At 43.9% G+C, this 16,915-nt stretch overlaps 1 long non-coding RNA gene across 2 annotated transcripts; it reads left to right on the top strand.

Annotated features, from left to right (window-relative positions):
- Nucleotides 1–596: 596 nt before the first annotated feature.
- LOC105855926 (uncharacterized) lies at nt 597–16,682 on the top strand. 2 transcript variants are annotated; one of them, XR_012913732.1, is made up of 4 exons: nt 597–722; nt 11,080–11,162; nt 13,179–13,545; nt 16,489–16,682. It is a non-coding gene; the product is annotated as an uncharacterized LOC105855926 (long non-coding RNA). The 2 variants fall into 2 exon arrangements; XR_012913731.1 differs by lacking the exon at nt 16,489–16,682 and having other exon boundaries at nt 13,179–13,701.
- Nucleotides 16,683–16,915: the final 233 nt, after the last annotated feature.

The following is a 16,915-nucleotide window of genomic DNA, read 5'->3' on the forward strand; positions in this document are numbered from 1 at the left end:
TTGCCCAGGCTAGAGTGAGTGCCGTGGCATCAGCCTGGCTCACAGCAACTTCAATCTCCTGGGCTCAGCGATCCTCCTGCCTCAGCCTCCCGAGTAGCTGGGACTACAGGCATGTGCCACCATGCCCGGCTAATTTTTTGTATATATATATTTTTAGTTGGTCAATTAATTTTTCTATTTTTGGTAGAGATGGGGTCTCGCTCAGGATGGTTTCGCACTCCTGACCTTGAGCAATCCGCCCGCCTCAGCCTCCCAAAGTGCTAGGATTACAGGCGTGAGCCACCGCGCCCGGCTTCTTCTAGAATTCTTATCGTTTTGTTTTTTTATTTGTCTGAAGAGTACTTTGAGTGAATTTTTGTATAAGTTGTCAAGTTTATGTGTATATGTTTTCTACTTAATTGTTCCCTCCCTCATCATTTTTGTAAAAGACACAGGACAGTGAGACCGTATCAGTTTGAATTTCCAAATCCTGGCACGAATCCTCTGAATTTGGGATTTAACTGGTTCTGCTGCACTGCCCGCGAGCGCTGGGGCTGCAGTGCCTGTGCGGGCCAGTAGGGGGCGGACCGCCCGTCCTGCCCTCTGGCGTCACGCCCGCGGCGCCCTGCAGTGAGACGACGCGGCACCGCCTCCCTTAGCGCAGCCGCGCATGCGCCAGCTCGCTGGGGACTGCTGTCGAGGGCGAGTGGGGCTTTCCTGTGCACACACCTGAGGCCCCGAGGGTGAGTGAGATCTTCCCGTCCCTGCCCCCAGCCCCCGGACCCGGCCTTCCTCTCCGCAGCTGCCTGCCGAGGGGCAGCCGGTCCTCAGAGACCCGGGAGGAGCTCCGTGTGGAAATTTGGAAATGGGGAATGCGCAGTTTCCACCACACCGAGGTCCCCCACGCCCAGGACGTGGTGGCCACGGGTGTGACAACCACCTGGTGGCCTCTCCACGCTAATGCGGTTTCAGATTTTCGCCTTGGTGCTCGGTTGCACCGCTGTGCTGAGCCGGGTGTGGATCTGAGTCCCTGTGAGGAAGTTTGGTGTCGTCTCTGCGTTACTGACAGGGTGTTGAGTGGTTGTTTATAAACGTATTTTCCTTCTAATAATTTCGTGCTTCCAGGGAACGTGCAATTGCAGCACGAAGTACTCTTTGTCCTGCCTGAGATTCCCCAGCGTCATTGCTGGGTGAGATTTGCTACTTCACACCAAGTACTCCCGTGTGTTTTACCCACAGCAGCGACACTCATTAGCCCCCAAATCAGGCAATACACCTTTCTCTCTGACAGTCCAATCCACTAGGCCCACTTCACTCACTGCCTTCCCCAACTGGGAGAAAAACATGCCTTTCCCTTTGGTTCCAGTTTTCTTTTTCTGGAACTGTTTCTGAGACTGTCCCTCAGTTTCTCAGCCTTGGCAGATCTGAAGAGCAGAGATGACTCCAAGGTGGGCCTGCCCAGAGTTTCCTCCCGGGCAGACGCAGCCCCTGCGTTCCCGTTCTCGGCGGGAACACCCTCCGTTTACGCTGTGCTCTCTCAGTGCAGCCCACCGGGAGCAGCACAGATCCCCGCCCCACTGGTGACCTCAACCTTACGGTGTCAAAGTCAGATGTCATCATGTCACTCTCCTGGTTAGAAACTTTGCCAGGGAGTTCCTACTGGAAAAACAGGACAGGACTGACCGTGGCCTCCAGACACTGAGCACTCCCGGCTGCTGCCCTCTCCCGTGCAGTCCACCCCCTGCCTGCGGTCTGCTCTCTCTCACTTTTAGGGACACAGCAGGGTTTCCGTGTCTCAGGGCTTTTATTCAGGTTCCCTCAACGCATCCACCCAGTGGACACCCAGAGCACATTTTCTAAGGCTTTATCCAGCTAGATCCTCAAAATCACAGCAGTTTGTAATATCTAATAGTTGAAAAATTCATAACGTGATTTTTCAAAAGACAAAAAAATTCTTGGCGAGCACTTGGGCGAGCTGCCGGGCCGCTGGGCAGAGCCGGGGCCGGGGGCGGTGCTGGCGGTCGCCGAGGAGCTGGTAGGTTGGGGCCCCGGGGACGGCTGGCCCGGGGAGCCCCGAGGGCGGTGCGGTCCGGGTGACGGGGAGCCTGGGGTGCAGGTGCAGCGTGCGACGCGCGCTCTGGGTGCCCCGGGAGCCAGGGGCGTGGGACGCCGAGCGTGTGCGGACGCCGCCGCCTGTCAGGCAGGCGCTTTCCCTTCCCTCGCCCGCGCGCCGCCTCGCCCTCCCCCGCCCGCTTGTGTGCCCACGGGCTCCGGACAGATCGCGCGGGCCTGGCTCTGGGCGGCCCCCGCGCGCGTCGCCTCCTCCGCTGGGGGCGAGGACGCGGCGCCCGGGACGCCTCTCCGCACGGTAGCGTTCCCTGAGCGCGTCCCACCCAAGGTCGCCCAGCCTCACGTGCGTTTATTTTTCGTAGGTCGTGTGTGCCCGGGCTCCGGGCGGCGGCGGGGCGGGCTCCCGGCCGGGGCAGGTGCGCGGAAGGGCGAGGAGGCCCCCAAGCCCGCGGGGATCCCTCCCGCCCCTGCGGGGTTGGGTCGAATTGGTCCCTTCCGGAGCCTCACCCAACTTCTGGGCCCTCGGGCTCGCCCCGGGTGGCGCCCCACCGTGGCCGGGCGGCGGAGGCCCCGAGCAGGTAGCCCAGCGCCTGGAGTTCGGCGCGGAGAACCAGGTGGAGGGCTCGGCTCGGAACGGGGAGGACGGGCTGCGAGACCGGTCGCGATCCGGTCCCATCGTGTTCGGGCGGAGGGGCCGTCTGACCCGAGTTCGGGTGCCGAGGTCCCAGGGTTGGGCGTTGCCAGCGGGTTAGCATTCGTAGCCCCGACGCCTGTCGGCAGTGGCCGCCCAGCCTGGCGTGTCCGCTGACCTCCGCCAGGGGGCGCCGAGGGCCTTCTGAGGGACCACGCTGTTTCGGTTACGAGCCGCGGAGTCCTCGGGGAGGCCGGGGGCGGGGCGCCTCCAGGGCAGGCTTTCAGTGTTCAGCTTTTTAGCGCCCTAGGCTAAGGTTCTTCCATTTCCCCTCTCTGGGAAGGGTCGGCGAGGAAAGGTGCTGATGGTGGTGGGCGGTGCAGAAGCGACTCCGGACGGCAGGGAAGCCTCGGGTGTTCCGGGATCTTCCTCTCCCCGGAGATGTCCAGGGTGGCGGGCGCCTTCCAGCCCCTCTGCCGCGGTTGACGCAAACCCGGTGGATTTCGCCCCAGGTGCGAGGTGGAGGTCTCTTAAGCCGGTAGGGTGTACGCGCCGGTCACTTAGTGAGGTTAAACTGTCTTTCCCCTACTGAAGCGCAGGCTTTTTGGTGTTTAGATTTATCTCCTATAGTGAAATCTAGGCTGCTGGACCATACCTGTTAGTTACTGGTCGAGGAACACCGGTTCACAAAAAGCAATTAATTCTGACAACCAATAACCTTACATGCTCTTGTAACTGCTAAGTCCTTCCCAAATTAGTGCCTTCTTAAAAAAAAATCTTTATTTAGAAAGCAAAGCTTGGATTCTTAGCACCACCCATCCACTTTGCTTTTAAAGGTACAGAGCATCTTTGAAGTGAAGAGGGCAGCCTGTTTGATCATTTATCTGATTTCTCTGGTCTTGGCACTCAGGTGGTTCACCTGATTATTTAAGACTTTTTCTGATCACTGGAAACCAGTGAAGTTCTGTTTTGGGAGCTTTTTTTGACTTGTGTTGAACCTTTCCTTTTTCACCTCTAACACATTTTGTAGGTTCTGGGTAGTAATTCTTGGGTGTATTCTCTATGAAACATGGCTCTAGGTTAGAGGAAGTTCTCTGGATCCTACAGGTATGCAGATCATTAAAGCTCAAGTCCATTACTGGATTAAATAGGCTCCATTGTCATGCGTGTTTTAAGTGATGGCCCAGAACTTTTAGGAACTTATCCTACCCCAAGAGTGAGACTGGTCTTAGAGATTTGTGTCTAGGTGGGGTCCTTTGTAGGAGTCTCTCTCCCACCTTCCAGCTGTTTCTAGGAAATGCATTCTCACCTGGCCACTGCAGGGTGACAGTGGAGCTAGGTGTTTGTTGTACGCAGCCTGCTCAGGTGCTGAAGTCGATGTGTCTCCAGTTGCTGAGCATTAATATTTTAAAGCAGGTTGTCTTGCTACCTGGTAACCCAAATTAATCTTGGGCTTTGGATGTATAGCCATAGTTTTTGGGAAAGGCTAGTTTTAGCCATAGTGTTCCTTCCTCATCCTGAAGACAAATTGAGATCATAGTTGTGAGACTGTACTGTGCCTGGTTCATGATAGGTGCTTAAGCATTGCTCCCCCCAACCCCCCACCCCAAAGAAGCCCTGAGTCTTTCTCTGGAATCACTTGAGTGATTTAAATTTAATTAAAAGCATGCCTTCTGACCTAGAAACTTGGTTGGAAGGAAAAGGGAAACAAATTGGTTTCCCCAGCTTTGCCAGCTAGCCTCCTGGCTCTGGCTTGCAACAACATGACTTGCTTGAGTGGGCATTTCAGGGCTTTGAAGAGCAGGCAACTCATAGCCCAAGAACCTGGAGAGCTGTCTTGTGTTCCCTTAGGGTTCTCATTCCTAATCTTGTCTGTGATTCTAGAATGATCAAGCTTCCCTGTAACTTGGTCTGTTTTCCTATTGTGGGGAAGTCATTTGTTTTGGATATGAGTTAATACTTTCAACTTGTCATTCTGAGTTTTCCTCAACTATGGAAAGGTGGTGAGTCCTAGGGGCCTCTTGTCCCACTGAAATCATCTCATACTGATTGAGAGTAGCTTATCTCTGTAGTGGGGTATAGTTTAGTTATAAACCTTGCTTCCTAGGGCAGGTTCTGTTTCTTCCACATTTCCTTCCTGGTATTTCATTGTTATGATCATTTCACATCAAGTACCCATTGTATGTGACATCCCACTGAGGGAACCTGCTGACACTGGCACCTAATTTTAAACTTGGGTGATGGAAAACGTGATCAATGAGTATGTTTGGAGTAGGGCAGGGTCTGGTGGCAGAAGCAGCAGGTGAGGACATGGGAACTAAAATTTGGAGGCTGCTTCTTCATTGACAGTTACTGTGCTAGGTGAGCTACAAGCAAACAGCTCCGTAACCCTTTAGTTCTCACACCTCTGAGTACAGTGCAAGTGAGGTTGGAGGCCATTCCCAGTTATTTCAGTGGCTGTCACAAAAATATAAATTGAGGGGTAGAGGAACTAACAAGGGTGGGTTTGGACTTGAACTAGGTCCTCTGGAGGGCTTTTGTGAGAAGAACCAAGGAAAATTCTTAAATCCGTGGGCTTCCCTCCTAATCTTTCTGCTGCTTTCTAAGCAGATTGTTGCAGTGAGTGTTATTCAGCATTCTGAGGACTGGCTTTTCAACAATAAGTAGCTTTTAAGGTGTCCTTTTTCTTAACTTTTTCTCCTGCTAAATGGTGCAGCCCTGCCTTCATTCTGTGTAGGTCCTTGCCACCTGGACATATCTGGTTTGATAGTTTGCAGCAGTTGGTAGTAAACATTCTGTTCCCTGTTCCAGAATGCTGGCTGGCTGTGTTTACTTAGCTGTGCGTCACTGAGGCCCACTTGCCCTTGGGAACAAAGCAGGGCCCCGAGGTGAGTTCTGGAAGTAAATGTATGTAGAGCTCAGAGCTGACCAGGCTTGCTTCACTGCTGGGCTTAGCTGGCAAGAGCCCTGGATTGGGTGCAGCTCTCAGAACTGAAACCCAGCTGTGGTTCTAGGCAGGCCTGTTCTCAGCATTCAGGGGTCTTCAACCAGTAAAAGAGGGTTGGTCAACATCAAAGACATTCAGTTTGTGCTCCTGGAGCCCTGGTGTTTGGGCTGAGAAGCATAGCTGAGTGAGTGGTACAAATCAAAGACTTAGGCCGGGCGCAGTGGCTCATACCTGTCCTTCAAAACTCATCCTTTTATATAAAATTTATTTCACAGTATTTAGGGGTTACTAATGTTTTTGTTATATGGATACACTGTATACTGCTGAAGTCAGGGTTTTCAGTGTGCCAGGACAGCATTCACTGTACCCAATGGGTTAGTTTTTATCCTTATCCCCTTCCCAACTTTCCCCCTTCTTAGTTTCCAGTGTCTTTTACATCTCTTTGTGCCTGTGTATGCCCATCTTTTAGCTCCCACTTATTAGTGTGTTGTTTGTTTTTCCATTTCTGAGATACTTAGGATGATGGTCTCCATCCACATTGCTGCAAAAGATATTATTTCATTGCCTTTTATGGTTGAGTAAATACTCCATGGTGTGTGTGTGTGTGTATGTGTGTGTGTATATATATATATACATACACCACGTGTACTTTATCCACCTATGAATCGATGGGCACTTAGGTTGATTCCGTATCTTTGCAAGTGTAAATTGTGCTGTGATAAACATTCGAGTGTAGGTATCTTTTTGATAGAATGATTTCTTTTGGGTAAATACCTAGTAATATCTGGGATTGCTGGATCAAATGGTCTACTTTTAGCTCTTAGAAGAATCTTCTTACTGTTTTCCATAGGGGTTGTACTAGTTTGCAGTCCCACCAAGTGTATAAATGTTCCTTTTTCTCTGTATCCATGCCAGCATCTGTTGTTTGTGGACTTAATAGCCATTCTGTCAGGGGTAAGGTGGTATCTTGTGATTTTAATTTGTATTTCCCTGATGATTAGTGATGTTGAACTTTTTTAAATGTTTGTTGGCTATTTGTCTATCTTCTTTTGAAAAACTTGTTCCTATCTTTTGCCCACTTTTTGATGGGTTTTGTTTTCTTTTTCTTTTTCTGATTTGTTTTTCTTTGGTAGATTCTGGATATTAGTCTTTTGTCGGATGTATACTTTGCAAATATTTTCTCCCATTCTGTAGGTTGCCTGTGAACTCTGTTGATTATTTTTTTTGCTGTGCAGAAGCTTTTTTTTTTTTTTTTTTTTGTCACAGCAACCTCAGACTCCTGGGCTCAAGCGATCCTCCTGCCTCAGCCTCCCGAGTAGCTGCGACCACAGGCATGCGCCACCATGCCCAGCTAATTTTTTTTTTCTATATATATTAGTCGGCCAATTAATTTCTTTCTATTTATAGTAGAGACGGGGTCTTGCTCTTGCTCAGGCTGGTCTTGAACTCCTGACCTTGAGCAATCCGCTCGCCTCAGCCTGCCCAAGTGCTAGGATTACAGGCGTGAGCCACCGCGCCCGGCCCAGAAGCTTTTTAATTTAATAAAGTCCTATTTGTTTATTTTTGTTGTTACTGTCTTTGCTTTTGAGGTCTTAGTCATAAATTCTTTGCCTAGACCTATGTCTAGAAGACAAAACCTTTCATTTTTTAAGACTCAGCTAAGATATCACCTTGTAAAGGCTTGCCTATCAAAGCCAATTACTTCTGTGGCCTTGCAGCACTTTGTGCCTATAGTTAGGGTGGCATTTGTCACATTGTATTTTAGTGACTAGATTGTAAGCCTCTTGAAGACAAGGTTTGTGTCTTACCTTTCTGTTCCTGGTTCCCAGTGTGTTGCTTGACAAAGAGTGGGGGGCTAAGTAAATGTTGCTGAATTGAATGGCATTAACATCTAAAAATTAGGAAGGTAGTAATGGAGTCATTAGGCAGAGAGAAAAATTCGTAATTTTTCCTCTTAAATGCATATTCTTTTCCTTTCAGTATTTCTCTTACTTTCCCTTTTTTCTCTCCTTAGTTTGCAACAGACTCATTTATATTTTCAGGCAGCTGATCCTTCATTTTCCATGAGGATCATCAACATGTAATAGCTGTGTCCAGGGTCACAAGCTAGTAAGTGGTGGAAGTGGGGTTCACATCCAGATTTGCCTGCCCTAAATACTCAAGCAGATAGCTGCTGGAGTACTCCTGACCATGTCTGTGGTCTTGGAGAAGTTGCAAGTTTTCTAAATCTCAGTTTCTATGTGTAAATAAGGGATAATAATAATACCTACTTCATAGGGTCCACGGAAGAAATGAATGAGAGTGTCAATGTAAACACTTAGAGCTTGGCCCAGGGTAACTACCCAGTAAACAGAGCTGCACACTCAATTCTTACTATTACTGCTTTATGTTGTGTAGGAGACACACAGATTATCTTCCTTGGTTTTAGACTGTTAAGAGTCATAGAGGTCCACCGGGCACGGTGGCTCACACATATAATCCTAGCACTCTGGGAGGCCGAGGTGGGTGGATTGCTTGGTCGAGTTCAAAACCAGCCTGAGCAAGAGCGAGACCTCGTGTCTACTATAAATAGAAAGAAATTAATTGGCCAACTAATATATACAGAAAAAATTAGCCGGGCATGGTGGCGCATGCCTATAGTCCCAGCTACTGGGGAGGCTGAGGCAGGAGGATCGCTTGAGCCCAGGAGTTTGAGGTTGCTGTGATCTAGGCTGATGCCACGGCACTCACTCTAGCCTGGGCAACAAAGTGAGACTCTGTCTCAAAAAAAAAAAAAAAAAAAAAAGTCATGGAGGTTAAGAGTATTGGCTCATCTGCAGAAACTGTCTGCCAGGCCCCACACTTACACACTGTTAGAACATTGTATTTGGAAGGGGTTTGGAGGTCAGGTAGGCTGACGAGTGCTCATCCAAAGCAGCAGTCCTCTCTGCCGTTTTCCGCGAGAGGTGATTAGGCACAGCATTTGCGGTGACAGAGCTGAGCACTTCAGAAGGAGCATGTAATTGTTTAGAAATCATATATATGTACTTTGCTTTTGTTTAAAATTCTGTCCTCCCTATAATGTAAAAATCATCTTTTCACACTGTAATCCTTAGTCCTCTAAAATCCGTGAACAGACTTACCTCTGTACTAATGATGCAGGGATCGCTTTTAACTCAGATGCTTTCCTCAGTAGTCTTTCTTCTCTCTTCCCCTTTCTTTTATTTTTTATTTTTATTTATTTTTATTTTTTCTTTATACCAGAAACGTCTGTTGTATCCCCTTTCTTTTATTTATTTTTTATTTTTTATTTTTTTTGAGACAGAGTCTCGCTTTGTTGCCCAGGCTAGAGTGAGTGCCGTGGCGTCAGCCTAGCTCACAGCAACCTCAAACTCCTGGCTCAAGCAATCCTCCTGCCTCAGCCTCCCAAGTAGCTGGGACTACAGGCATTCGCCACCATGCCCGGCTAATTTTTTTTTTTGTATATATTAGTTGGCCAATTAATTTCTTTCTATTTATAGTAGAGACGGGGTCTCGCTCTTGCTCAGGCTGGTTTCGAACTCCTGACCTTGAGCAATCTGCCCGCCTCGGCCTCCCAGAGAGCTAGGATTACAGGCGTGAGCCACCGCGCCCGGCCTCCCCTTTCTTTTAAATCAGAGAATCCATGAAGATTCTGGTAGGGTCAGATAAATTTTTTATGTGATTGTGTGCTTTTTTCTGGAGCAAGATTCAATGACCTAAAAAAGTTTTAAGACTCACTGCCTTGGACATGCTCATGATTACATTTTGCTCTGAGATGAAGGATATGCATCTCAAGGGGACAAAACGGTTAAGAACCACTGACTTTTATTTTTCTCACAATGGTAAGAAAGTTCTTGAAGACAAAGGTATTAGGAGTTGCATGGAAAAGGGAAAATCTGAGAGTTAAAGCAGAGATAGAGACATAGAGCTCACCTGTCTCCACCAAGCCACTACCTGACATCTTTGCTAAATAAAGTCTTCCATCTAGTCTGCTTAGGGAATGATTTCTGATATAATAAGGGTTGCTAAGCAGCAAGTAGGATTCAGTAAAGCAGTCTTTTTTTTGAAATCATCGATGTTTCAAAATGAGGAATAACTATTTTACCCTGCAGTGGACAATCACTTTACCTAAACATAGATAGTATTGTGCCTCTTATACATTCAAATACATACATATGCATGCACACAAATACTGTGCTTAACATAGTTCCATACCCCCTTCAAGATCAACCTCATTCCTGGTTTTTTTTTCCTGCTGTACCAAGTCACATGCTATGCTATTGAGAATCTGATGAGTGATATTCTGTCCTTAAAATAGTCATCCTCCCTTCTTAAGACCACAAATTGTTATCGCATAGGAAGGGCAGGGTAACTGAGTTGTAGACAGAAAAGCTTGCAAGTGTTCCTTTCCTTTCCTGAGGTATCTCTAGATCATTGTCAGCCCAACTAAATTCCCTGTGCAAGTTTTGATAAAACTCATGCACACATTTTATTTTTGTACGTAGCTATCTTGTCATCAGTCAGCTTAATCATAATAATGCCCATGAAATGTGTAATTTTTCCACGATTTTGCATAATATCTAAAAGAGAAAGTAAAATGAAGTACTATGGCTATAAATATATTTTAAAATTTAGTAGAGAGCACAGTACTATAGAGGTAGGTGCTAAAATTGAACTAAAGTATAAACTACGTTTTTAATTTTTTTATATTTTTAAAAACTGAATAAAGTAATTGAAGGCATCCTAATTATGAAAGTTCCATGAGAAGTAATTGTTTTGCATTTAAATTGTTTTGCATATGTTGTCATTTTAGCTTGCTGTAGGAATGGCAAATGTATGGCTGCAGAAAGTATAGCTGTGAAAATCTGAGAAGTTCAGTATAATATAATAAATATAATAAAATATAATATATAAAATAATAAATATAATAAAAATGAGAATGTTAGCACAGCATCCTGAGAATATCTCTGTGTCAGATGTGTACTATCTGAATTCATGTAGCAAGTAGTTTTATTTTGGACTCATGAAAGCATTAATTTCCAACGTTTTCTAAATTTCCCTTAAAAGTAAATCAAGAGAAAACTTCAACAGAAAATATCACTAATTCCTTGGAGTGGACGTGGGAAGTGATGTATTCTGTTCCAGGATATGCTTTTTAATTTCCAGGAAATTACTTGGAAATGAAGGACTTTAAAGTACAAAAACGTAAAACCCTTTGCTATAATATGATCTGTGAGGTAATTATGTCTTGCCATGTAAAGACATGATGATATAGCATTCTAAAAGAAGAGTTATGGAAATTTTTTCCTTTCACAGTTGGGTCTCTTATTAGATAATTTGCATTAGTTGAATCTTTGAAAAATAGTCTAGAAAAAATACTGATACAGTTACCCTAATTATACAATATTCTCATTTTCTCATCACTCATATTATGTAAATCCTTTTCTTTCAGTTGGATATGTCAAGTGGCCAGATAACTGCCAATCTTGCAAGCAGTTATTAATGATGTCTGTAGGCACAGACCACTGAGTTTGGGTAAGTGGTTTGCTGGGGTTAAACTTACCTATAGCCCTGTGGTACTTTAAAAAATGTGAAATATTAAGAAAACAATCAAGTTGACATACAAGTACAATAGCAACAGTATTTCCGGGGATTAAATAAATAAAATTTAATTCCTCAAAGGATTTCTACTTCCCTTATTCATAAGTGTAGTTGTCTAGAGAGGAGACCTCTTGAACGTTAAATAAGGAATACATCCTGAAACCTTTGTAAATTCCCACATTTTTTCTACTATTAACTGTAATAAAGTTTGAAAGAAAACTGCAACTGATTGCTTTAAACATACAATGTTGTTAAATAGAAACTAAAATCATTTATGAAATGACCTTTTGAAGCCAGACTTTCACTTTGTCATTGCCACTAGCAGTTGTCTTTCTTAATCTTATTTTAGAAAAGAAAAAAGGTCATTTTATTTATTATTATTATTTTTTTATTTTTTATTTATTTATTTTTTTGAGACAGAGTCTCGCTTTGTTGCCCAGGCTGGAGTGAGTGCTGTGGCATCAGCCTAGCTCACAGCAACCTCAGACTCCTGGGCTCAGGCAATCTTCCTGCCTCAGCCTCCCGAGTAGCTGGGACTACAGGCAGGCACCACCATGCCCGGCTAATTTTTTATATATATATTAGTTGGCCAATTAATTTCTTTCTATTTTTTTATAGTTAGAGACAGGGTCTCGCTCAGGCTGGTTTTGAACTCCTGACCTTGAGCAATTCTCCCACCTCGGCCTCCCAGAGTGCTAGGATTACAGGCGTGAGCCACAGCGCCCGGCCTCATTTTATTTTTTATTTCAGGAAATTATGGGGCTACAAACATCTTGGTTACATATTATGACTGTCACAGCACACTCATGATTCGAGATGTGCCCTACAATGCTCAGCACATCCATTAGTTATGAGTTTATCCACCCCTAACCCTCTGCTCACAAAGAGTATCACTGCTGTGTGAGCACCTTAGTGTTGATCAGTCAGTGCCAGTTTGATGGTGAGTACATGCGGTGACTATTCTTCCATTCTTGTGATACCTCACTCCGGAGGATGGGCTCAAGCTCTATCCAGGAAAATATAAGACCTGCTAGATCACCATTGTTTTTTATTTATTTATTTTTATTATTATTTTTTCCTTTCAACATATTATGGGGGTACAAATGTTAAGGTTACTTATATTGCCCATGCCCCCCCCTCTGCCCTCGAGTCAGAGTTTCAAGTGTGAAATTGTCTTTTATTATTGAGTAGTATTCCATGGTATACATATGCCATATTTTATTAATCCACTCATGGATTAATGGGCACTTGGGTTGTTTCTACATCCTTGCTATAGCGAATTGTGCTGCATAAACATTCGAGTGCAAATGTCTTTATTATAGAGTGACTTTTGTTCCTTTGGGTAAATGTGTAATAGTGCTATTGATGGATCAAATGGTAGTTATACTTGTAGCTCTTTGGAGGTATCTCCAAATTCTTTTCCAGAGAGGTTGCACTAATTTGCAGTCCCACCAGCAGTGTAAGAGTGTTCCTATCTCTCCACATCCTCCACAGCGTTTGTTGCTTTGGGGTTTTTTGATAAAGGCCAATCTCACTAGAGTTAGGTGATGTCTCATTGTGGTTTGTATTTGCATTTCCCTAATGATTAGATATGTTGAGCATTTTTCATATGTTTGCTGGCCATTAGTCTGTCTTCTTTTGAAAAGTTTCTGTTCATGTCCTTTGCCCATTTTTTGATGGGGCTGTTTATTTTTTTCTTGTTGATTTTTTTCAGTTCTAGATAGATTCTTGTTATCAGCCCTTTATCAGATGTGTAGAGGGCAAATATTTTCTCCCATTCTGTAGGTTGTCTGTTTGCTCTAATGATAGTTTCCTTGGCTGTACAAAAGCTTTGTAATCTACCTTGCTCATGGATTGGTAGAATAAACATTGTTAAAATGTCCATACTACGTAAAGTGATCTATAGAATTAATGCAGTCTCTATCAAAGTACCATCATTTTTCTTTACAGATACAGAAAAAATAATTCTACACTTTGTATGGAACCAGAGAAGACCTCGTATAGCCAAAGCAACTGTAAGCAAAAAGAACAAACTGAGAGGTATCAGTCCACCAGACTTCAAGCTGTACTACAAGGCTATATAGTATCTAAAACAGCATGGTATTGGCACAAGAATAGAGACATAGACCTTTGGAACAGGACTGAGAATCCAGAGGTGAAACCATCCACATAGTCTCATCTAATCTTTGACAAAGCAGACAAAAATATACACTGGGGAAAGGAATTCCTCTTCAATAAATGGTGCTGCGAAAACTGAATAGCAACATGCAGAAGATTGAAACTGGATCCTCACCTCACCTCTTATAAAAAAGTCAATGTACGATGGATAACAGACTTAAACCTAAGGCATGAAACCTTAAGAATCCTAGAAGAAAATGTAGCTTAGGCAAAGTATTTATGAAAAAGACTCCCAAAGCAATCATAGCAGCTACAAAAATAAATAAATGGGACCTGAAAGGTCATTTTTATTATGTCATGAGAGTCACTTATAAATGGGGTGATGCGTGGTAAATCACAAAACTTGATTGAGATGTGGAAACAGTGGTAGTCTGGAGCATGGGCCGGTCTAGTGCTCTATCATTGCATTATGTGCCATTCAGATTATTCCTTAGACAATTTCATTCGTGGATGGTTGAAGCCAAGCAAGGGTCAATTATATTCAATTGATTTACAGGCTTACTATGATAGGAATTTGTCAGGTTTAGTTTTATAACCAAGTTTATAATTAAAACACAATTGTAAGCTATTTTCACCTTCTTTGGGAGTTAAACACACTGATGAATAAATACCTCATCTGTTAATTCATTTGTCCTAAATATGACCATGATACTTAGTGATTTTATGTGTATGAATTCTTGTATTCCATGGAAAACTTCGATTTTGGTATAGGATCTTCTGAGACTGTAGCAAGGTTAGAATGATGGATAGTAAATCCTCTCAACAATGTTGTGATTCTCTTTTTTCCATTTTAAATGAAGCCCCTTAATGTTGTTCTCATGAAAAGATTTTTTTTTTTTTTTTGAGACAGAGTCTCGCTTTGTTGCCCAGGCTAGAGTGAGTGCCGTGGCGTCAGCCTAGCTCACAGCAACCTCAAACTCCGGGGCTCAGCAATCCTACTGCCTCAGCCTCCTGAGTAGCTGGGACTACAGGCATGCGCCACCATGCCCGGCTAATTTTTATATATATATCAGTTGGCCAATTAATTTCTTTCTATTTATAGTAGAGACGGGGTCTCGCTCTTGCTCAGGCTGGTTTTGAACTCCTGACCTTGAGCAATCCGCCCGCCTCGGCCTCCCAAGAGCTAGGATTACAGGCGTGAGCCACAGCGCCCGGCCGAAAAGATTTTTAATTTTTGCCAACTGGTAACACAAAGGGAACATCTGTACTGTTTTTTTTTTTTTTTTTTTTTTTTTTTTTGAGACAGAGTCTCGCTTTCTTGCCTAGGCTAGAGTGAGTGCCGTGGCGTCAGCCTAGCTCACAGCAACCTCAAACTCCTGGGCTCAAGTGATTCTCCTGCCTCAGCCTCCCAAGTAGCTGGGACTACAGGCACAAGCCACCATGCCCAGCTGATTTATATATATATATATATATTAGTTGGCCAATTAATTTCTTTCTATTTTTATGGTAGAGACGGGGTCTCGCTCAGGTTGGTTTTGAACTCCTGACCTTGAGCAATCTGCCCGCTTCGGCCTCCCAGAGTGCTAGGATTACAGGCGTGAGCCACCGCGCCCGGCCCCATCTGTACTGTTTTAAACAAATATTTAGAATATTACCATCAAATGTAAGTATCACCACCTGCTCCCTTCACTGTTGACTTTGCAATAAAATAAACTTTGGGTGATCGTTTTCTGGAAGAGAGAAGTGATTTTTTTTTTTTTTTTTTTGAGACAGGGTCTCACTTTGTTACCCAGGCTAGAGTGAGTGCCTTGGCGTCAGCCTAGCTCACAACAACCTCAAACTCCTGGGCTAAAGCAATCCTACTGCCTCAGCCTCCCAAGTAGCTGGGACTACAGGCATGTGCCATCATGCCCAGCTAGTTTTTTCTGTATATATTAGTTGGGCAACTAATTTCTTTCTATTTTGAGTAGAGATGGGGTCTCGCTCTTGCTCAGGCTGGTTTCGAACTCCTGACCTCGAGCAATCCGCCCGCCTTGGCCTCCCAAAGAGCTAGGATTACAGGCGTGAGCCACCGTGCCCAGCCAGAAGTGATTATCAAGTATGTGTAGTTTCAAGGATAAATCTCTACTATTCTAGAGTATAGCTAGTTTGTCTTCTACTCTAGAAATGAAACTATCTTCTCTTTCTTATAATTAAAAATATTAGTTCAGTAATGTAGTACTTTTCAAGCAAAAACATGATATGAGTCCTATATGGTTTTCTGTTATATATATTTAGAGCAGGTCCTCAAATAATATCATTTCATTATAACATTGATGTGAAAAAATTGATTCCTGGCCTGGAACACTGTCTGTGTGGAGTTTGTATGTTCTCCTCATGTCTGTGTAGGTTTTTCTCTGGGCACTTCAGTTTCCTCCCACATCCCAGAAAGGGCACTTTGGGTTCACTGGCACGTCTACATTGTCCCTGTATGAGTGAGTGTGGAGGTGAGTGATGCCCTGTGGTGGTACGGTGTCCTGCCTAGGGTTGGTTTCCACCTTGCACCCTGCAAAGAGAGGCTCTGGCCACCCAGATGCTGAACTGAAATAAGTGGATTGAAATAATGAATGAATGCAAATTATTGTAAAATAAAAACTGCAAAGTATATGACAATCATACAAATGCAGGACAGTAAATGGTGCTGTACAAAGGTACTCAATGGGTCTACCATATTTGTTAGTTTTTGGACTTCGTGGTGGTGGTCCTTACAATTTTCGCTTTGCATTTATTCCATGATTTAACCCACCACCACTATGACTCCTGTCACTCACTGATTCACCCAAAGTTGGGTAAATAATTATTTTACTTGTTTTTATTAATCTTTCTTAAATGTATTTATAGGTCACATTTATTTCAATGTTTAATAGTAGAAGTGTTTTGGATCTTTATTTAGAACTTTGATGATATTTTTGTGACCAGAAATATGCTGTAGAAACTTAACTCTTTTTTCTATCATTTAGCCTGTGGTAAAATTGGTTTCATTATAAGTCATTTTGCTTAAAGTCACAGTTTCCAAGAACCTGTCAGTATTGAGGACCTACTATATTTGCTCATTAGGTATCTCTGGAATGAGATCAAAATTGCTTCTTGTTTTTGTTTTCAGGTCCCTTTGTGGTACGTGCTTTTCTTCGTAGTTCAACAAGTGAAGGTTTGTTACTAAAGATTGATCCATTGTTGCCTAAAGAAGTAAAAACTGAAGAAAGTAGCAAAGAAGCTGCCTAAATGTGTTGAATTGTGAAATTATTTTTTAGTGGATTAGGAAGCAACAGAGAAAATTATAAAACTGCATAATTTCTACATTTGGTGTCTTATTGTCTTGTTATTTCTTGACCATCATACTTGAAAGTGAATTTCAACACTGAAAAATCTTACACAATTTCACGAATAAGAAAATAAAATTTTCCCTATGTCTGAACCTGCCCTTTAGATCCTGTCGCATTTTCTTCCTTAGAAACCGGAATCTATGTATTGGTAATTATAGCAGCAACTTCTGGGTTAATAACCTTCCCTTGGGAGCCATAACCATCTGA

The sequence above is a fragment of the Microcebus murinus genome, chromosome 20, assembly GCF_040939455.1.
Source record: "Microcebus murinus isolate Inina chromosome 20, M.murinus_Inina_mat1.0, whole genome shotgun sequence".
Classification (NCBI taxonomy): Eukaryota; Metazoa; Chordata; class Mammalia; order Primates; family Cheirogaleidae; genus Microcebus; species Microcebus murinus.